Genomic DNA, 23,006 nt, shown 5'->3' on the forward strand with positions numbered 1-23,006 from the left:
TTCCGAATCTGTCGGGTTTTCGTTCGGTCATGCCCCCCGATTTCTGTTGCGTGCATGCCAGCAACGATGCAAATCGGAAATATTCGGATAACCCGTCGGGAAAACGCGAATCGGGCCCTTAGTAAATGACTCCCAATGTACCATTAAAGGAGTTTTCCCTCAAACAAAAGTTAGGCCTTATTCATGGTCAATGGGGGTCTTCTTCAGCTCCATAGAGATTAATGAAGCATAATGGTTATGTGCAGCCATCGCCTCTATCAGTCTGACAGAGCAATGAGGGGTCCGAAGCACAGAGACCCCCATTGATCAGCAAGTTAGGCCCTATCCCGTGGATAGGACCTAACTTTTCTTCGTGGGAAAACCCCTTTAGGCCACTGCAGTGGTGGTTGTTGGAAATGGGCCTATGTACACCTATGTAGATATTGCATAAAAAAACAGATATTTGCAGATAGAATAGTCATTTAGCACATTAACAATGTATAGAGGATATTTATGATTCGGTTAAAGTTAGCTTCATTGAAAGAAAATGTGCTTTCTTTCAAAAATAAGGAAAAAAGTGACCCCAAGCTTTTGAGTGGTAGTGTATGTGTTACATTAATCATTCCTTTCTGTCTGAGAATTTATCAAAGGGGTTTTCTAAGAATTCCTTTTAAACCCTTTAAGTACAATTCAAGGCATGAATATTCCATTTAAATTGCAATATTTGGCCTATATTGAGTGGTTGACTAAAAGTTTATAGCAGCTTGCTAAATGTCACTAAGCCTGGTTTACAAAGGCAAAGGCAGAAATATTAGTCACTCTCGAGAACTGAGCAGATGTAGATTTGAGATGGCAGAATGTTTGAAATAAGTAACTCATACATAGTAAATGCAGAATCACAATGACATTTGAATATATAAAAATAGTTAACAATTTCACACTTTTCATGCACCCACTGAGTAGCATGATTTTTAGATCATTCATTTTCATAAAATCTTCTAAAAAATAAGCTCTTTAATGCTTATCAATGATGAAACCACTTCCACAGATAAGAATACAATAGACAAAAAAAGCACAGATATGTTTAGACATTTCTACTTCTTTTCCCTTTCCGAGGTTGTCATTCTTGATGTAGAAACACAACATAAACCATAAGCAAACACAACTAATAATAGATCAACATCTGAGAGCAGATATTATCACAATCGACATTAATATTATGTTAAGGGATATCATTTAATGATGGCAGTGGTAATGGCTTTTGAGAACAGACATATATGTGTATACTGGTAAAACGTGCTGGTGTTACTGGCAAACTCCACAATTATTCTTAACCTCTTAAAGGGAACCTGTCAGGGTGACTTAGGACACTAAACCATCCACATGTCCTTATATACCGGTGGTTTAGTGTCTCAAATTGGCCTTTATGATTTATAAGCATTTGCTTTTTAAAAGAAATAAAATTACCTCAGTCCCACGATCCCTTGGTGTCTGAGCTTTCTGGCAAGTGAAGCCAGAGCATTGCAACTGATAGAGATTTTTATCTATGGTTCAAAACAGTCCTTATCATTTGTAAGGTGACTTTCGTATTAATCCTTTCATGGCCATACATGACTCCCCGGGACCGGGACAAGAGCACACACTAAGACACACCAGTCTCTTAGAAAATGCAGAAACTCTCTCTTCTATATTAACATGCAGCCACATATATCAAACACAGAAGAGTATAGGGGTGTGTAAAGGTTATAAAATACTGCAATGCTATTGGCCAGAATGAATATGCAAGGACATATACTCTTTAGGACATTCTTCCAAAATGTAGATGAACTATACACCGCTTCCCCAGAGACCTTGTTCTAATATAAACAGTATGTTTATATTATCCCAGCACCAAAATGTACAGAGAAAGGCTCCAAAAGCTTCTTGCTAACCAAAACAAGATAAGGGGAAGAAAACCAACAAGTGTCAAGGAAAGGTTGGCAAACAAGCAAACAGGTCACAAAATGGAGTTTGAATCATTACATGGCTGACAGCGGTCATCAGCACCCCCGGCTAAAACTAAAATGGTGTCTGTTTGGTTCGCTTGGTCCAAAATGGCGTCTTGTAGAGGAATATATCTTTAACACAACCCAGCTTCACTGCGCAAGTGCTGTAGGTATGGCACATACATAGTGAAGATGTGATACTGTCTTCACTTCCCCTCATTGCAAAATAAAGCGCTGGCGAAGGATCTCCTGAGGTAAGTTGGACTCATATCTAGGTAAGTATTTAAGTTTATTTAAAAAAAATTTTCCATTTAAAAACTTCAAAAAAGTCAATTTGGGACCCTACCCCCAGGGTCAATAAGGAAGTGTAGTTGGTTTAGGGTCCCAAATTGACCTGATAGGCCAGACCTCTCCATTTTTTACCATTAGTTTTTTTACTCCTCATATTGCTTCTTCTCGGTGCATGTGAGTGCTTGATGTTGTGACACATTTCGTTTTTTAAATTCCGCATTTTTTCCCGAATCCGTTGGGTTGTCTGAAGGCCACACGCCCCGATTTCTATCGCTCGAAAGACGGCGCAATTGCGCCAAAATACGATCATGTGCGCCAAAATCCCGGAGGAATTCGGCGCAAAACTGAATAATTCAGGAAACCCGGCGAAAGTGCAGCCACGGAGCCCTTAGTAAATGAGCCCCATTGTGTTTATTAGGTTGATTAGTCCTGTCTGGACTGTTCAGGAAGTTCCATGTGATGTGTTCATGCACGGTAGACATTCTGCACCCAGCTTTCCCAAGTCTCTAAATTTATAATTGTTTTTTTAAACAATTGAAACCACTCAATTCAGGGATTAAACAAGATATGTTTCAGCATCAGTGTAGCTACCGCATTCTCAAGATATGTTCTGTTTACAATGCACAAAAACAAACGGTAGATTTCCTTTAAAACTATTCTGTGGATACACTTATCTACCATTACACATCTCAGATAAAAGTAATTAGTGGTTCCCTGATGCGCTTTACTGAAAACCTTCAGCCTAATGCAATGTTAGTAAATCCCTCACTTACTGAACATTTCAGACATAAGGCATTGATTTTCCACCTAAATAGAATGTTATTAAACAACAGCCACTATATGAATGTCTGGATCCTCCATACAATTTCTATGCCACTATTGATAACATTTCTTGTCCATATGCTGATAAGTAGATAAGAAAATGTAATATAATCATGTGCTTATGTTAAGAGTTATTTATCAGATAGTCAATATGTAACCACAGGAAGTGACATTTAATAGCCCCGAATTCTGCAGAATGTCAACCTCTGCATACTAAAGCTGCAGACAAAACAGCAGGGTCTGAGCTATGGCTAAATAAAACCTCTAGCATACGGCTGCAGGATTGGTGTCACTCACTCTGCAGTGCATGACATGCAGTTATTGTAGTATAGATAAATAATACCTCCATTTGATGTTATTTGGGGAAATAAATTGCTATGTTTAAATACTTGTAACTTGTATGTTGTGCGGTGCATGTTGTTATATAGAGGGCTGCTATAGGTATCGATCATGTAAAGTCAGCTCTTCTGTCCAGATGAAGGATTTCTGTGTGGGACCATACCTGTTTGCATGCTTTACTATATTTACATAGTGAATGTATTACCGTAAATTGTAATACTTCTGTTTCTCCTGTACACAATGTGATATAAGTGAAGCCACAAAACACTTAGCTGCATCTCTCGTGTTGAAACAGCATCAAGAATGCCAATTATAGAGCCCATTGATTCCTTAGGTAAGCCTGTCATCTGTCTGTAATATGAGGTGTTTACCTTAAAAATCAATAGAGAATTCCTGTTCCATCCACAATGTGCTTAATGTAGATCATAAACTACAAGTACAATTCTTTTGTCTTATATGGAGAATGCAACTTCAAAAGATCTTGTATTTCCATTGAATAATGGGTTAATAAAATGAAATGAAAATACAACAGAAATGAAATACAACACAAGAACCAATAGTCACCTTTTAAAAATCCCTTTTGTTCCAGCTCAAGGGATTTGTTGGTCAGCGCCGGTCTTTGTTTGCATGGCTACAGCAATGATGTGTTCACCTACCCACCTGACCATTGTTGCCAATCACTGGCCTCAGCTGTGTACAACAAAAGACCAAGGGCTGCTAAACCACCCCAAGACCTCTTTGGCTTGAGCAGAGTCTCTTACACCAAGTGCCTCAGACACATAATTCAAATTCAGCTTTATCAAGCCTGTAGGACATTAAGCAAACCAAGACTTTGGGTCACATTTACTTACCCTTTATCAGGCTTCTGGGGTAGTGAACCCCCTGGACCTCCGTGGACGATGACATAAGTATACACTTGGGTCCGAAGTCTAAGTGGCACCCGGTTTTCACCAGAGCCTGCTGCAAAGCGGGTTGGACTTGCTGCGACATGGTGCCATCAGGTTGTTCCACAGGTGCAACCACGGTGGCAGCCAAGGTCAAGGTACAGAATCAGCAGGCAATCTCGTGGTCGGGGACAGGCAATAAGTCAATACAGGCGGCAAAGGTTCAGGGTCTGGAACGGAGCAGGAGGTCAGGGCTGGCAGCGGAGGAGTAGAATCCGGAACAGGTCCGGGATCACAATGGGAGGTCATTACACGGAAACAGGTCGCAAGGAACAGCTTTCTCTTAGGCATGAGCACAAAGATTTGGCAGGTAACACAGGAAGGGCCTGGGAATTTATGAGGAAAGGCAGGTGGCCAGCACCAAGTATCAGTGCGCTGGTCTTTTAAATTTAACAGAGCCGGCGCTCTAGGCAGTGGGGATGCGTGTGAGGAGCCGCAGGAGACACCCCTGGAACCCCGCAAGGTGAGTAGCACAGCGAGCGCAGGAGGCCACACAGAGGTACACGGGTGTACCTGCGACCCGAGACAGCAGTTCGGAGGAGTTCACAGAAAGGTCACTAAGACCTTTAGTACATAAGCCCCTATGTCTCTCCTTATGAACACCGCCCAGGTGTAATCTACATACAGAGCACCCTGCATTGTATGTTTCTTAGTACATAATACAAAAACAGACTGAGGCATGTTTAAAAAGTAATTTCCAGATTTGTATCATGCCATATGGGCTTGCCCCTTTATACTACTGTTCTGGACAGAAATATTTACAGATACAGGCCCTAGCTCTACTCTTTCACTCAATAGCACCGCTAAATGTGGAAGAAGAGACCAGAGAGCCCCATCACCCATTGTCCATATCACCCTATTAGTGGCCAAGAGATTAAACCATTGGTTAGAACAATCCCTCCCTACATGGGCAGAAGTTTTAGCACAGATTTAATATTACCTGGAAATAGATAGAATGGAAAAGAAATCCTTAGTTGATTAACACATCTTTTTATGAAAATGGTGTAAATTCATTATAACATACCTCACCACTGAAGAAATAAAACTGCTTATGGCCAGGATCAGCCAGACGGAATGGTACCATAGGAAAGTATAAGAGGTACTCTGGGTAGGCTGAAGGTCTGAAACTTTGACATGAGTTACTGTGGTGTAGGCCAATCCCTGGACCCCCCCACCACCACTAAAATCTACATGACTGACATTACTCGCACAATGCTTGATATGTCTCCCATAAGTGTTTTATGATGGTACTTTACTACCTAATAATCTGATCTGTGACTAGATGATGTGATGTTCATTGTAGCTCAACCTATAATATACACAACTAATTAATGCATCTAACAGACCCTTGTTGCCTCTAGGCTTTTTGTTATAACTAACCAAGTTGGTTATTGACGGACTCAAACTCATATGTATACGAACACTACCTGTATAATAACAAAGCTCATGATCTTGTTCCCCAAATACCTAATTAAGCAGTTTTGTTTCTTTTAAAAGGCAGTTCTTTCTCAGCAGTATAGTGACATGGAGGTAGTTTAGTGGTCACAAATCTATCCAACTATGTGAGTAGAAGACATGCACAATGACGGTATAGCATTTGTGCACTATGGCATAGTATACAGTTGTCTTGCTTGCCTTGGGTCAGAAGATGAGCCCGTGCTGTTGGAGCAGCATATACATACAACGGGTTTTCTATGTAAACACCAAATCATGGCTGTTAAACCCGGTCAGTCATACTCAGCTAGGAGCTTAGTGAGCTGGGGGGCTGCCAGAGACAGGTCCTAACATACCGGCCGTATACTCACACTGTATTTTGGCTGTATACTGACAGCCATAATTCACTAAAATATCATCACATTGCAGTTTAATGAAGGTGCCATTAAGATATTGGGGCTTATTTACTAAGTGTCGCGGATCGCTATTTTGTCGGACTTTGCACCGTTTTCGGGGATTGCACAGCTTGGACATTAAACAGGTGTCTTCAGTGGGATTGTGTTTCACGGGATTCGTTTTTGGTGCTGCTGCGCTGGATTCCATTATGTGCAGTTTTCCTGTAAAGGGTGCAGTGTGGGACATATTCATGAATTGTGGTGCACGTTCTTCATTAATCTGGCGCCCCCTGCACTGCTTCTACAGAGTGCTCCATTTTTTTTTGGTTAACTTTGTTCATGCTGCAGAATTGTGTCACAGACAGACTTGTGGCGCAAGTCGGACAGAATTGTGGCGCACGGTTGGTCTAAGCAGTAACACTCCCCTTTTGGTGCACATTTTTTCTGTCTTGTCTGACACAGTGCAGCCGCAACACAAAACTAGCAAAGACACTTTAATTAATGTGGGTCATAGTGTTAAAATGCTGTGTTTTTGTCACCTCTTTCCAAAAAAGTTACAAAGGTGAACAAAAATTTGTGAAAGCCGGTGCCATTGCGCCAAAATCCGATCGCGTGCGCCAAAATCCTCTGCTAAATGCAGCGTTGATCGGAAATCGCTGGACTATCCGACCAAATGAGCCCCAATGTTTTCATTGTATAACAGAACAAATCGTATAAATAAATTAGATATTCTATGAATCACATTGACCCACAGCATAAGAATAAGGTGTAATTTATGCCATACAATAAATGCCGGATGGACCTGACCATATAGTACTACTTGTTTTTACAAAAGACAAGCCCTCAACCAGCGACATACACAGGAAAATTAAAAGGTTATAGTTTTTAGAATTTGATGACCAAATCCTAATGGTAAAAAGTGGCTTCAAGGGTTCACTGAAAGTGTTTGCACATCTTAAATTCAAGAAGGATATACAAATATGAAGCAGTAATGAGATAAAAAGATGATTTAACTCACATGGAAAATAACATGATAGAAAAACAGCAGCTGAGCAGTGATGTGTCAGGAAGCATTGACTGTAAAATGAAGACCTCTCCAGTAAGTTATTGTAAAGAACCTATTCACTGAAGTGTGTGAAATTAGAAAAGGCATTATAGAAACCATACTCTTAAAGCTAGAATGATACACTCTACCTAGTGTTTTTGAAATAGCTTTGGATGTATTTTCCATCACAAAAATAACTATAAAACATATATTTTACAAGGTCACTGCTGCAAAAATGGGACAATTATTTGAAAGTACGGTATTTCATATAGAGCGTTTGTTCAGCTGTGACAGTAATGGCCAGAGACCAGCATTAATATGATCTTGGGCATCCTTAATGGTACCCTTGTGAAGTACTCAGGTACGATCTCCATTAAATCATCACAAATTATTTGAAAAATGATCAATTATGTAAAATATCTTATTTTAGACAAAATGCTTATATCTCTGCTTTTCATTCTCCTTCCCTTCTTTCTCCTTCCCCCTGAATTCACCCCTGAAATCTTTGCTGAATAAGTCTTTATCTCTCAAGATAGATTGTCAGAAGCCCATTAAAGTTCTTAGAGGAAGTGTCATGTGTTGTGCTGCCAGTATGAGGCTAACGCCTATTTTCTCCTTGCTTAGGTGTTGGTAAATTTCCTGCTTCCTAGCTTTGTGAGTGTGTTTGCTGCTGGACTGAATACTTTTCTGACTTTTTGGCTTCCCCTGATGACTTTTTTCTGATTTAGGAATGTACATGTACTTCTAGTTTTGACTCTGCTAGGTTTGCTGACGTTTCTTTTTCTTCATTCCCCAACATTAGTATATCATTTTTCCTTGCTGCAAGGCTACATTCACAAAACCGTAGGGGGACATTTGTATGGCTGCAAGCTTGCGGCTGTACATACGTCCCCCATAGGCTGGCAATGGGTGCACGGAGTGATACTGTGCACCATATATGCCGCACTGTACCACTCCATACACAGGGAAAAGATAGGACTATCTTTCCCCATGTTACGGAGCCGTAAACAGTGAATTGCTATGGAAAGGGGAGGGGTCACAAAGCATGCTTGAAAATAGCTCCATTGAGGGGCTGAAACTTTGCACCTTTCACTCTGGGTGAATAAAAACATCTTTCATTTTACTGGAGTGCTGCCTTGCCTTCTATTGTATTGGATTACCTACTTTCTTACCTTGGAGTCTGGTTTGCTGATGCTTGCACCCACACCTGGATTCATTATCCTCTATAACACAGTGCTGTTCCACCCTATATTTTTGTAGTAGTGGTCCGAAACACAGAATAGCAAAGTATAACACAAGGTAATCTGAAAAGGGTATGAAGGGGTCAGTCGAACAAGCAAGGTATAATTTAACTGGGCAGGTATATAAAGGAGTTCCTGGTTACGTCCCCCAGCAGCTGACTGGATTAGCCGTCCATCAATCTAGTAACCCTTTCTGGACAGAGCTGGGCTGCAGAGGACCTGTGCGTAGTTCAATATGTCCCAAAACAGCAGCAACCTAGCCACAGTTTTCAAACACAAAACTCCCTCTATGCAGCTTTCTGCGCACACAGAAGATGTTGCTGGAACGGATGTGAAGGACAGCGTATGGAAAGGTAATAGATGGTGTATATATCCCTTTCAGATTACTTCTATCAGGGCTCAGTCTTCACCAGAGCCCGCCGCAAAGCGGGTTGGACTTGCTGTGGCGTGGTGCCACAAGGTAGTTCCACAGGGGCGACTTGCCCACGGTGGCAGCCAAGGTCGAGGTACAGGAACATTAGGCAATCTTGTGGTCTAAAGCAGGGAGAAGTTCAAGGCAGGCGGCAGAGATGCAGATCCTGGAACGGAGCAGGAGGTCAAGGCTAGCAGAACAGAAGCAACGTCAGGGTCAGGAGAGAAGCCGGCCTTTATGGAAAACCCGGAAGTGGCCAGCGCCAGTCAGCAGTGCACTGACTCTTTAAATCTGCGAGTGCTGGTGTGTGAGCGCTCTAGGGAGTGGGTATGCGTGCGCTGGCCAGGCGGAATGGGAGCAGGAACACAGAGAGGTAAGTGAGGACCAGGGGACGGGGTGCCGCTACTGAGAGGGGCATGGTTGTGCCTGCGATCCAAGGCATGGATCGCAGGGACACCCGTGACAACTCCCTTACCTGTGGTAAAGGGTTAATGGACTAACCAGAGACTACACAGCCCTAATTACCAAGTGCAGCAGTAAAGAGGTGCATACTGGCCTGGAGCACTGTGTGAGACATTGCTCTGGAAGGCTAGCCCACAGTGTGTCCCTAGCCTTTCTCTAGAGAGGGAATTGCTGATGTACAGGTAGTGCTAAGACGAGCCAGCTTTTGTTTTCCGTTTTTGTTTTATTTTAATTCCCTGTAAAGCTGCATTGTTTTGGCTGCCAATAAAAGTCACAAGGAAACTGCATTTCCGCTGTCAAGCCTGTCTGTGTATCTGGACTTTTCTACACTAAAACTGACCCTGCTACAGATGTTACACTAATAATATCAATCCCAAGGTTATAAATTCAATATCAGATTGGGACAATAAATGAATTAGCAAGTACATAGCTTTGTTGCTGTTAGCAAATGTTGCAGGTTTTGTGCAGATTTCAAGCGCAAATTTTGCTGTGTAAATACAGTAGCAAAAGCTATGCGGGTGCATTTTTCCAAGCGGAAATTGTTGCTTAATAAATATATGATCATGTCCCTTTTCATATCACAGATTTTAGTATGCATTTTTTACATTCTAGTCTATGGGAGAGCGAAAATCTATGCCACAAATAACAGGTCAGGTGGATAAAAGGGGTAAAAAAGCGTGCAATAAAAGCGGATGTAAATGTGCACCAAAAATTCACTATATACAACACAAATCCGCATAACATGCAAGTTTCCGTATGCTGATCTGCAACATGTGCAGGTAGCCATAAAAGTTTAGTAGCATAAAGCGGTATTCCCATGAAAAAAAATTCTAAAATTGCATTCCCCTAGTGATATTTACACAATAAAGCTAATTTTTAACCCCTTACTTCCCAATTTACTCAGTTTTATTGCTGTTCTAGCTCCTATCACTCATCAGGTTGGTCAGTGTAAGATTCCAGGGTGTGGGCGGGGACTCTCTAAGCAGATACATTATGATCCATCTAGTTCTTTGAACTGAAATGTGGTTTATATACACTTTCATTTAGGTTCTGAACATTGAACTAGTATCTGACACATAGAAAAAGAGATGAGACAGATCAGAGATAATGAGATCCATTAGATGCCTATTACACACTATCAGCTCTGCTTTTCCACAACACACTAGATCTGCTGTGACTTCCTGCTGTGCCTCCCCAGATTAACAACTATTCTGTGTGTAGTTTGTAGTTCTCCTCTTGCTGGTGCCTCAGGAACTCAGATTCTGTGTCTCAGTGTGTTGCAGTGAGTGAGCTGCGTGCTGACTGCAGGGGGGCGGAGATACAGTGCAGAGACAGAGAAACTCAGCTCCAGGGCCGCCACACAGGAATTCAAGATGGCGGCCCAACCCTAAGTCAGAAGTTACAGGGTCGTGTCTAGGGGCAACTGAAATTGTGTACACCAGGACAGATAGAGACAGGTTGGAAATATATCTGTGAAATGCTGCATTTTTGTTAATAACAGTGAATTAGAGAAGGTGCTATTTTGTTATTCTGAGTTCATATAAGAATCTTGTCTTCCAGGGAATACCCCATTACCCAAGTCATTGCAGCTTAGCTTCCATCCTGTAACCTTGGCTTATCACTTGGCAAGGAATGGAGCTGTCTGCTTCCTGTTACATCCTCTAAGAACAGCTGATCTGAGGAGGTTATGGGTGTCGGACTTCCACCAATCTCATATGGATATGTAGAAAACCATGGGACTACTACAAGAAATAAAATCTTAATTGCAATATTTTTATAATATCCAAAGTCAAGTAACATCCACATCCATCTGGACCTTGCTCATGGCTAGAGCTTTTGGAAGCAAAAAGATCTGGAGACACCAGAGAAAAGTACTGAACATTAACAAGGCCTAAAGAGGACCAAATTGTATATCATTGAAATACTATGACTATTTGGACATCTACAAGTAATACAATTTCATTATTTGTTGGTATGTTGTAGTTTTAAAGACCATTTGACTACTTCTATAACTGAAAAGTGAAAACATACCTGAGTGCCGGTCAATATCCCCAATCTGATATTGATGATCTATTTTGTGGAAATGTTATCAAGATACGGTATTTAGCCTAGAAAACCCCTTTAAGTTCTGTTTTATGAATTTATATAAATGCCCTCAAAATTCAGGTTTTATCTGAGAAATATACTTCTTGTAATCTTTTATGACTGTAAATATTTGAAAATACAGTGAAATAAGCCAAAGTCTACATCCGTTCCTCTCGCTGTGGTTATAGAACCTGGTCTTATGGAACATGGTGAGTTTAGACTCAGCAAGAGATATGATAATTAGAACAGTTTACATTACAATCAGACAATGATTACCTCTGGGAAGAATGTAATCTTATAATCCACTTGATATTGTCACAGCGGTGCTCCGAGAAAAGGCCTGTCAAGCACCGTCCTACAATCAAGGTAATCACTCTCATTAAGGATATGGATTACAGTACATCAGCATAGGAGAATGATACTGCAAGTCACTGTATACATTTCATTGCTATTATTGTGCAATATAACAGAATGGAATTGTCCATCATAGCCTAGATCACATCGGCATGGTCCACCAGGTACAGTAACCTGGAGACGACTGAGGATAATGATTCCTGACAGGACTCACAGAAGAGCAGCAGGCATGGGTTTACTTCTCACTGCTTCCATCATGACCATGGTTTTTTTTTTTTAGTTTTCCCTCTTACTCTTTTGTCAGTAGCTTTCAATAACTCATGTTTCTACTCCAGATGTAATTTTTTTCAACAAAGGATGAAGCTTTCACAGTAGAACTTTCACCCAGACACATCCAATGACCGATCTGCCAATCTCAAATTGAATTTTTGACATTTTAGGTTCCAAGATCTACCCATTGGGGGCATTGTATTAATAATCCCCCCACTGACGCATGATAGTGGAAACGGAATGGGGTTTGCCTGGAAGGATATGCTATAGAAATATGTGAAAAAGTTGTCAGATTTTTCTGCCATAAATATGCCAAGAAAATAGGAGTTGTAAAATTGGACTTTTAGACAATATTGGTAAATCTGTCTAATTGAGAACAGGATTTATCAAGCAATGGCCCAGGCAGTGTACTTGCCCAGCCTTGTGTTACATGGAAACCCAGGCAAAGGAAAATTAGCTATTTTGGTGTAACATGAGTGTTGACATAACCCTGTGTCCGTGATATGTGGCTGAGGAGGCAGTGATAGTACCTTTCTGCTTTTCTGAACAAGTACAGTGTGAACACAGATTTAAGCTGGCCATGCTGTTTGGATTGATTTCCCGCCACTTTAGCTCTATTTTTTTTTGTTCATTAACCCCTTAAGGACGCAGCCATTTTGTAGCTTAAGGCTCAGCCCGATTTTTTGGATTCTGACTTGCTTCGCTTTATATGGTTATATCTTTTGAACACTGTTACTTATCAAAACGATTCTGAGATAGTTTTTTCCCCACATGTTGTACTTCATTTTAGTGGTAAATTTTGGCTGATAAGTTTTGCGTTTATTTACAAAAAAAAAGAAAATATGATAAATTTTTTGAAAAATTTGCCATTTTCGAAATTCTAAATCATTGCGTTTTCAGGCAGATAGATTTACCACCTAAATAAGTTGCTGAATAACAGTTCACATTTGTCTACTTTACATTTTCATAATTTCTGAAAAGTCTGGATAATTTATTTTGATGTCACGCGGCTTACAAATAGAATAGCGTTTTTCCGGATTTTCAGAATTGACTATTTTGGGGATAAATACAGTTTTGAATGAAATTTTACATATTTATCATCAAAACCCCCTATATAATCTTCCCATTTTCAAATCTGCACCTCTCAAGCTATCAGAAACAGCTTTTACGAAGATTGTTAACCCCTTGAGATCTTCATAGTAATTGAATCAAAATGGAGGTGAAATTTAGAATGGTCATATTGTTCCCTTATACGTTCATTTAGCCCTAAAATTTACACATTTCCAAAATATAAAAAGAGAAATCGCACCATAAAATTTGTTCTGCAATTTCTCCTGAGTACAAAGACCCCCCACATGTGGCTGTGAATTGTTTTATGGGCGCACGGTGAGGCGCAGAAGGGAAGGAGGGCGCTGCAGCTGCCAGGATTTTAGTTTCCTCATTGGCCCTTTTTGAAGGCTATAAAATTTTCGCTTTTTCGTTATTGGGGCCATGGGACGGCATTTTTTTGCGGGACGAGATGCTTTTTCCATTGTTACCATTTTGGGGTTGGTATCACCTATTGTTGAAAATTTAGGAACTTTTTTTGAGGGCAGGAGTAGAAAAGCATCAATTCTGTACTGGATTTTTTACTTTTTTTTTGGTGTTCACCGTATAGACTAATAATCATGTTATCTTTATTCTATGGGTCGATACGATTACGGGGATACCAGACATGAATATATTTTCTTACGTTTTACTAAATTTGTCAAACAAAACCCTAATGTGGGGAAAAATCTATCATTTATATATTGCCGTCTTCCAAGTGGCATAACATTGTTACATTTTTGGCTATGGAGCTGGTTGATGGCTTGTTTTTTGCGGGACATGTTGTACTTTGCACCAGTATCATGTCTGAGTAAATATGGTTTTTTGATCGCATTTTATAGCATTTTTTGTGGGATTGAAAAGGTAAAAATCATAATTTTTGGAGGGTTTATAACAGTTTTTTTTACGGCGTTTATCGTGGGGGTTCAATAATGATTTACTTTTATTCTACGGGTTGTTACGGACGCGGTGATACTATATATGTGGTGTTTTTGTTATGATTTAGACTTTTTTTTGAGTTATATGTCTCTTTATATGTTTTGGGGGTTTGGGGCATTTTTAGTGATTTATGACTTTATTTTTTTATTGAATATTTTCTTTTTTTTAACTTTTTCACTTTTATACCATGGGACATGAACAAGCAATCATCTGATTGCTTCTTCATGATAATATTCTGCAATACTGATGTATTGCAGAGTATTATCAGTGTCAGCCTATACACTTGCATAGGCTGGCACTGGCACTGACGCCATCTTACCGGCAATTCTTGCAAGTAACTCTGGGGTCCAGATCGGACCCCAGAGTTGCTATAGCAACGATCGGCGCCCCCCGAAAACGGTTCGGGGGGGGGGGCGATCGTGGAGGAAAGATCCCCCAGATGCATGGTAGATGCCGCGGTCGCGCTTAACGGGTTAAGCACCCGCGGTCAGAGTTGTCTCCGGCACCCCGTGTTTCCCGATGCCGGTTCGGCTCTGATCCAGAGCCGAGCCGGCATAAGCGCCGTGGCGGATATATCCGCCACTGAGCGCTAAGTCACTGCGCTCCGTGGCGGATATATCTGCCACGGAGTGTGAAGGGGTTAAGTTGATGTGATTGGCAGTTTCTCACACTACTTACCTGATCCTAGTGTTGTTCGGATCTCTGACCCATTCATTACTGAGGCCAGGGCTCTGAGATCACATAAGAGTCCTGCTCACCCTTCCTAGGGTGTTGGCTATAGAGTAATTTTTTGTTTGCTCCACACTTGCTTGTGTCGATTTTTAAAATGGTTTTATATTTACTTTCTGCATATGGGATTTGGGAAAAGAGAAAGTGTCCCTTCATTTTTTTTTTCAGTTTTGCAGTTTGAGGACCTCTGGAAGACCTTCAAAGGCTCTGAAAGGCTCTTCTATGCATGTGTGTATCGAGAGCCAGATAACATGGGTGTTATGGTTGGAGGTCTCTTTTCTATTATCGCTACAGGACAGTATCAAGCATGGTGGGTAAATTGGATATGGACCCCCTAGAAGCCTTAGGCTCTGGGCTGACGATCAAACTGCCCATATTACAATCGACTGTTGCATTCAGTTTTAACCCCCCCCCCCCCCCTCACACACACACACACCAGATACAATCTCCATGCACAAAAATTCCCTTTTATACCCTTCCTCCTCATGCACTCTCTAATTTGCTACTTACATTGCTAAAAGAGGGAAACTTAGCAAATATTAATGATAATGATACTCCAGCAGCATTTCCTGTTTAGCGTTCCTCTAATTTGGGATACTTTTCTATGTCTACTGTATAATTTACAGTGTGCAATAATCTGGTTCTTATTAGCTCCTATCCAAATACTGTATTCGGGCATCTGGATGTCACATTTCCACTTCCTAAGGTTTCAGTATGACATACCCTGTAAATTCATATAATTATAGGCGGCATCTTCGGTTACAATAGCTAAATGCTAGAAGTTCTGAAGCAACTCCAACAGAATAACCACTTTAAAAAGTCACCAACCTTTGCGTAAATATACTAGACCTGCAAATATAAGAAATTTGGAAATGTATATGTAATCAGAGATTTGTTTTTTTACTTTCTTTATACTATCTTGCTGAATCCACGTTGTTCTCCCAAGATGAAATACAGTATTCTGTCTGGAGTCGAGTCTCTGGAGAGGAGGTAAATGAGAAAGTAGTCACTGAGTGAGAATCAGAAGGATCTTCAGTCTTGCATCAGCTAATATTAGGAAGTTAGTAGCATTAGGAATGCTAGTCAATACTTAATGCGCTTTGAGTAATCTTAGCTATTCCACTCAACAATTAAGTGAAAGCTAAAAATGAGAGACAATGGGGGGAATTTATCATAAAGGCTGAGAGAGATATATTTCTATACAGATTCCATTTTGTCCAACTGGACGCCATCTTGTCTTAGCCAGAGGTCATGCTGACCACTGTCAGCCATATGTTTAGAAATTACTTTGTCCTCGCTATAATTTATCTTGTTGTAACTTATACAAAGCTAACACAAGGACAATTAGTATAAACATTCTAGTTCCCTCTGTTCTAGTATTTTTCCAAAGATGAAGTTCATTTGGGAGAATGGCTAAAGGGGATGTTATGGTATATTCAGCTGGCCTACAGCATTGCAGTATTTTATCACCTTTTCATGCCCCTATGCAGATCATTTTCTGTGTTGTATATATGTGGCTGCGTGCTAATAAACATTGTTAGCTTGCATTTTCTAAGAGACTGGAGTGTCTTCGTATCTATGATCCGAGTACCAGTAGACATTGTCACGGGTGGACTCGCGACCCACATCACGGGTTGCAGCCTCACCCGTGCCTCTCGCTTCCCGCAAGCGCCGCGCCAGCGCGTCTCACCTCTCCCCGCTCCCGAGTCCCAGCCTCACTCCGTGTGCACGCCAGAGCGTCATTGATTGGCGCTGGTCATTTCCCATGAGGCTATTTATATCTGCCTCTCCCATCTAACCCTGTCGGATCTTTGTGCCTCACAGCCTTAGAGAAAGCTCTGTTGCGATTTGCAAGCGTTCCAGTGTCTCCTGCGTTCCAGTGTCTCCTGCGTGTTGCTGTCGTGTGTGCTGTGTTCCCGTACCCTTCTGCTTAGACCTCCTGTTGCTGACCCCGGATTGGACTCTGACGTTGCATCCCTGCCGCCTGCCCTGACCCTGTGCCTAGACTGTGACCTCGAGCTTGACTGCTGTTTCTGTACCTCAACCTTGGCCGCCACGGCAGACAAGTCACGCCTGAGGAACGACCTGGTGGTATCACGCCGCAGCTTGTCTAACCCGCTTTGCTGCGGGCTCTGGTGAAAACCGGGTACCACTTAGACTCAGGTCCCAGGTAGTGGCTTGAGTCATCGTCTGCAGTCGTCCAGTGGATCCACATCCCGTAAGCCTGACAGTAAGATCAGGCCATGGATCCCGCTGAGGTTCCGCCTCCCAGTAAGCCTGATCTCGCTACCATCGTGATCCACCAATCTTGACAGATTGCTGCGCAACGAGATCAGTTGGAACAAGTTACTGCCATGCTGCAGCAATTACTTGCTAACCAGCAACAGATTCCTGAGGCTATCCTTGCAGCTTCTATTGCTCCGGTTTGTCCTCCCGCTGCTGAACCCAGACTACGGCTGTCCATGCCCAGCAACTACTATGGCGACTCCAAGATGTGCAGAAGCTTTATCACTCAGTGCTCCCTGCACATAGAACTTAAGCCGTCCCAGTTCGTCACGGAGCAATCTAAGGTGGCCTTTATAATCAGCCTTCTCTCCGGGAAAGCCTTGGCCTGGGCTACAGCTCTTTGGGATAGGAATGACCCAGTTACAGCTTCTCTTGCGGCCTTTCTGTCTGAATTTCGCTCCGTGTTCGAAGAACCGGCCCGGGCCTCCTCAGCCGAATCGGCCTTGCTGAATCTACGCACGGGGAATTCCTGCGTGGTGGAGTATGCAGTCCAGTTCCGCACGCTGGCCTCGGAACTCTCCTGGAATGATGCAGCCCTGTCAGCAGCTTTCAAAAAGGGTCTCGCATCTCATGTGAAGGACGCTCTGGCCGCTCGTGATCTGCCGTCTACTCTGAGTGGTCTCATAACTTTGGCCACCTGGATAGACGTGCGATTTAGAGAGCGTGCTGAGGAATCACACCTCGAGCTACCTCAAGTCCATCCTCGACGCCTTCCCCGCCTGGCCCCGGCCTTCCAATGACCACTCCAGCCTCAGGTCATACCACCCGCAGAGGAGCCTATGGAGGTGGACAGAGCTACACTCTCCTCCTAGGAACGCATCAGAAGGCGCCGGGGTAACTTTTGCCTTTATTGTGCTAGTCCGGAGCACTTCATCGGGTCCTGTCCTATCCGTCCTCAGCGTCCGGGAAACGCCAGCACCTAGGGTTCTTGGGAGAAGCGTCCCTAGGTGTCTGCCAAGCTTCTCCACGTCTGATGATTCCGGTGCTTCTCAGCATTGGCCGCAGCCCCTAGATGCAAGTCTCTGCTTTCTTGGACTCCGGTTCTGCAGGGAATTTCGTGGATGCCACTCTGGTCTCCCGGCATCACATCCCAGTGGTTCGCCTTGAGAAGCCATTGGTCATCTCATCCGTAAGTGGCCAGATCCTTTCTGACCCGGTCCTGTACCGCACCCAGCCTCTGTTCTTGGAAGTCGGAGTGTTGCACAAGGAGAGACTGTCCTTTTACATGCTACCTCGGTCCACGTCCTCTATCCTGTTGGGTCTTACGTGGCTGCAGCTCCATGCTCCTGTTCTTAATTGGATGACAGGGGAGATCCTTCATTGGGGTCCTGAGTGCCGGTCCCGCTGTATGGGGGCCTCCCTGCCTGTACCTGTATTGGCCTCCTCTCTGTCTACGAAGCCTTTGGAGGGTTTACCCACGTGCTACCAGGACTTCTCTGATGTCTTCTCTAAAAAGCAGGCTGAGACTTTGCCACCGCATAGACCCTACGATTGCCCTATTGAGTTATTGCCGGGCGCTTCTCCTCCCAGAGGCCGGGTGTATCCACTCTCCGTTCCTGAGACCACTGCCATGTCAGAGTATATCCAGGAGAACTTGCAAAGAGGTTTCATACGGAAGTCCTCTTCTCCTGCGGGTGCAGGATTCTTCTTTGTTACCAAGAAGGACGTCTCCTTGCGTCCTTGTATTGATTATCGTGGACTTAATAAGATCACGGTTAAAAAACACTATCCTCTGCCACTGATCACAGAACTGTTTGACCGCCTGTGCGGTTCCAAGATTTTCTCTAAGTTGGATCTTCACGGGGCTTACAATCTTATTCGTATCCGCAAGGGAGACGAATGGAAGACAGCATTTAACACCCGAGATGGTCACTTCGAATACCTTGTGATGCCTTTTGGATTATGCAATGCTCCAGCTGTCTTCCAGGAGTTTGTCAATGACATCTTCAGAGACCTTCTGTATACGTGTGTAGTGGTCTACCTAGATGACATCTTGGTGTTCTCTCCAGATCTCAAGACTCATCAATCTCATGTACAGCAAGTCCTAGGCTGCCTTCGAGCCAATTGTCTCTACGCTAAGCTTAAGAAATGTCTCTTCCATCAACGGAGTCTACCTTTTCTTGGTTACATCATCTCCGACAGGGGTCTCCAGATGGATCCTACCAAACTGTCTGCCGTTCTTCAGTGGCCACGTCCAGAGGGTCTTCGCGCCATTCAGAGGTTCCTAGGCTTCGCAAACTACTACCGACAGTTCATTCCTCATTTTTCTACTCTTGTTGCTCCCATCATGGCACTCACCAGGAAGGGCGCTAATCCACGCCTCTGGCCCCCAGCAGCTGAAGAGGCCTTTGCAAAGTTAAAATCCGCCTTTGCCAAAGCTCCGATCCTTTCTAGACCTAATACAGAGAAGCCTTTTATCATGGAGGTGGATGCATCTTCTGTCGGTGCAGAAGGGACCCAGGGGCCAAACACTTACGTGCGGTTTCTTTTCTAAAGCTTTTTCTCCTGCAGAGAAGAACTACTCTATTGGTGACAAGGAAATTTTGGCTATCAAACTTGCCCTGGAAGAATGGCAATATCTTTTGGAGGGTGCTCGCTATCCAGTCTGTGTTTACACTGATCATAAGAACCTTTCGTACCTCCAGACAGCCCAACGTCTTAATCCCAGGCAAGCCCGTTGGTCACTATTCTTCTCCCGCTTCAATTTGATGATCCACTTCTGACCAGCAGAGAAAAATATCAAGACTGATGCCCTTTCCTGTGCCTCAGATGTTGTTGGAGAAGAGCCGTTTCCTCAGTATATCATCTCTCCGGAACAGTTGTTTGCAGCCGCTCCTGTGGAGCTTCGGCAGCTTCCCCCTGGCAAGACGTATGTCCGACCTGCTCTGCGGAAGAGGATTTTGTTTTGGGGACATTCTTCCAACCTGGCTGGGCACCCTGGGGTGCAACGCTCCGTGGCCCTCATTTCCCGCTACTACTGGTGGCCTGACTTGGTCAAAGATGTTCGGGACTTTGTGGGATCCTGCACCTCCTGTGCTCCTCGTCTAAAACCGGCTTGTCTCTTGCTTCCGTTGCCGATACCCAGTCACCCGTGGTCACACGTGGCTATGGGCTTTGTCACGGATCTTCCATCCTCGGGCAATACTGTCATCTGGGTGGTGACAAACCGATTTTCGAAGATGTCTCATTTCGTTCCTCTTCCAGGTCTACCTTCTGCTCCACGTCTTGCCAGCCTCTTCTTCCAACATATATTCCGGCTACATGGGCTTCCCCTGCACATCGTCTCTGATCGTGGAGTTCAATTTGTCTCCCGCTTCTGGCGCTCACTCTGCAGCCAACTGCAGGTAAAGTTGGACTTTTCTTCAGCTTACCACCCTCAGTCCAATGGTCAAGTGGAGAGGGTCAACCAGAGTCTGGGCTGCTACCTGTGTCATTTTGTCTCTGCCCGTCAGCACCACTGGTCCACTTTGTTGCCCTGGGCAGAGTTCTCCTACAACTCTCTGGATTCTGAATCTGCTGGTGCAGCTCCATTTTTTATTGTCTATGGAAGAATTCCACGCCCACCACTCCCTCTCTCAGTTCCCTCGGATGTTCCTGCGGTGGAAGAATTGGTGCAGGACCTCAGCTCTGTCTGGAGACAGACTCGTTTATCTCTACTTCGGGCGTCTGCTCGCACTAAAATCCAGGCCGACAAGAGACGCACACCTCCTCCCATCTTCTCTCCTGGGGACAAGGTCGGGTTATCTTCCAGGTACATCCGGCTGAAGATACCCGGGTACAAGCTCGGTCCTCGATTCTTGGGTCCTTTCGAGGTCCTGTCCCGTATCAATCGTATCAATCCTGTATCCTACAAGTTGCGCCTTCCTCCCACCTTGCGCATCCCGAACTCCTTCCATGTCTCCCTGCTCAAGCCTGTCATCCTGAAACGCTTCTCCCGGCAAGTACCTCCTCCTATCCCTGTGGCTGACTCCACCGACACCTATGAGGTAAAAGACATCCTTGATATGAAGACAGTAAGGGGGAATCGGTTCTTCTTAGTCGACTGGAAGGGGTTCGGTCCGGAAGAGAGGTCTTGGGAGCCGGAGGACAATATTCTGGACCGTGATCTTCGGCAGAGATTTCTCCAGCCCAAGAAGAGGGGTAGGCCAAAGGGGGGGTACTGTCACGGTGGACCCGCGACCCACATCGCGTCTCACCTCTCCCCGCTCCCAAGTCCCGGCCTTGCTCCGTGTGCGCGCGGTTCCATGCCTTAGGGCGCGTGCTGCACTTCTGGGAAATTTAAAGGGCCAGCGCGTCATTGATTGGCGCTGGTCATTTCCCATGAGGCTATTTATATCTGCCTCTCCCATCTAACCCTGCCGGATCTTTGTGCCTCACAGCCTTAGAGAAAGCTCTGTTGCGATTTGCCTGCGTTCCAGTGTCTCCTGCGTTCCAGTGTCTCCTGCGTTCCTGTGTCTCCTGCGTATCTGACTTCCTCCGTGTTCCTATGTTACCTGACCTCCTCCATGTTCCCGTGTACCAGTGTTCCTCCGTGTTGCTGTAGTGTGTGCTGTGTTCCCGTACCCTTCTGCTTGGACCTCCTGTTGCTGACCCCGGATTGGACTCTGACATGCATCTCTGCCGCCTGCCCTGACCCTGTGCCTGGACTGGAACTTCGAGCTTGACTGCTGTTTCTGTACCTCAACCTTGGCCGCCACTGCAGACAAGTCACGCCTGAGGAACGACCTGGTGGTACCACGCCGCAGCTTGTCTAACCCGCTTTGTGGCGGGCTCTGGTGAAAACCGGGTACCACTTAGACTCCGGTCCTAGGTAGTGGCTTGAGTCATCGTCTGCAGTGGTCCAGTGGATCCACATCCCGTAAGCCTGACAGACATTTTGGTTATAACAGTTAATCTGGAAGTCACCTTACAACTGATAAGGGCTGTTTGAGCCCTAGATAAAGATCTTTTACAAGGCCATGCCCTCTATATGCTATATACAGTAGTTGTAACCAAGCCATGACCACATTTCCTAGAAGTTGTCATGTGGGACAAGTGGCAGTTATCTTCCTTTGTATTGAGGTGGTAAATGTGGGTAATTATCAAATCTCAGGATTACAACTAGACTCATAAGGGGGATCCAGCTGGCTGGACTCTCACCTTTTGGTATAACAATACTGGACTCTAGTTCTCCATGGCTCATTCCTGTCTCTTATTCACTAAAAGATCTGTGTGCTTTTCCTACTTCTATGAAGTCAATTACAAGGAATCTGTATCTCTATCTCCTGCTCTGAAGACTCTGCCTATGTTGCAGATGGATGTGCTCCTGTTTCAAGCCCAAAGTTCTAGGGCAGCGGCAGCGAACCTATGGCACGGGTGGATGAGATGTTCCAAAGTTTTAGGTTCCTAGGTTTTAGGGTAAAGTAAATTTTTTTTGTGTCAAAATGCATTTTAATAATAAAACCAATGCACATTGGCATAAACAATGTAAAATACATTCTAGTGCAGTCACATTAAGATCAGCATATAAATACTGTAAAGTGACACAGAACCTAAAGGGTAATGGCCATTAACCTTAAATGTGTGCTCTATGATCCAATGTTATTTTAGCAGTTAAATTAAGTGATTGTTGTAAATATCAAAATGTGCCACTTGTTGCTTAGGAACAGATGAACATAATTTGTAATGAATAATAGCAAGAAGGAAGAAGACATTTTTGCAGAAATGTTCCCACAGAATTTTTTTTTTTGATATGTGCATATTCAGTCCAGGTTCAGACAATAGGGCTTATTTACTAAAGGTCCGCGGTAGCACTTTTGTCTGACTTTCCGTCATTTCTGGGTTTTGCGAGGCTCTGACAGATATTTAACAGGGGATTGTGGTGCAGCTGCTCTCGCTTTCTTGCGACAAGAATTGGGGGGGTTGTGCC

The sequence above is a fragment of the Engystomops pustulosus genome, chromosome 3 (assembly GCF_040894005.1).
Source record: "Engystomops pustulosus chromosome 3, aEngPut4.maternal, whole genome shotgun sequence".
Lineage (NCBI taxonomy): Eukaryota > Metazoa > Chordata > Amphibia > Anura > Leptodactylidae > Engystomops > Engystomops pustulosus.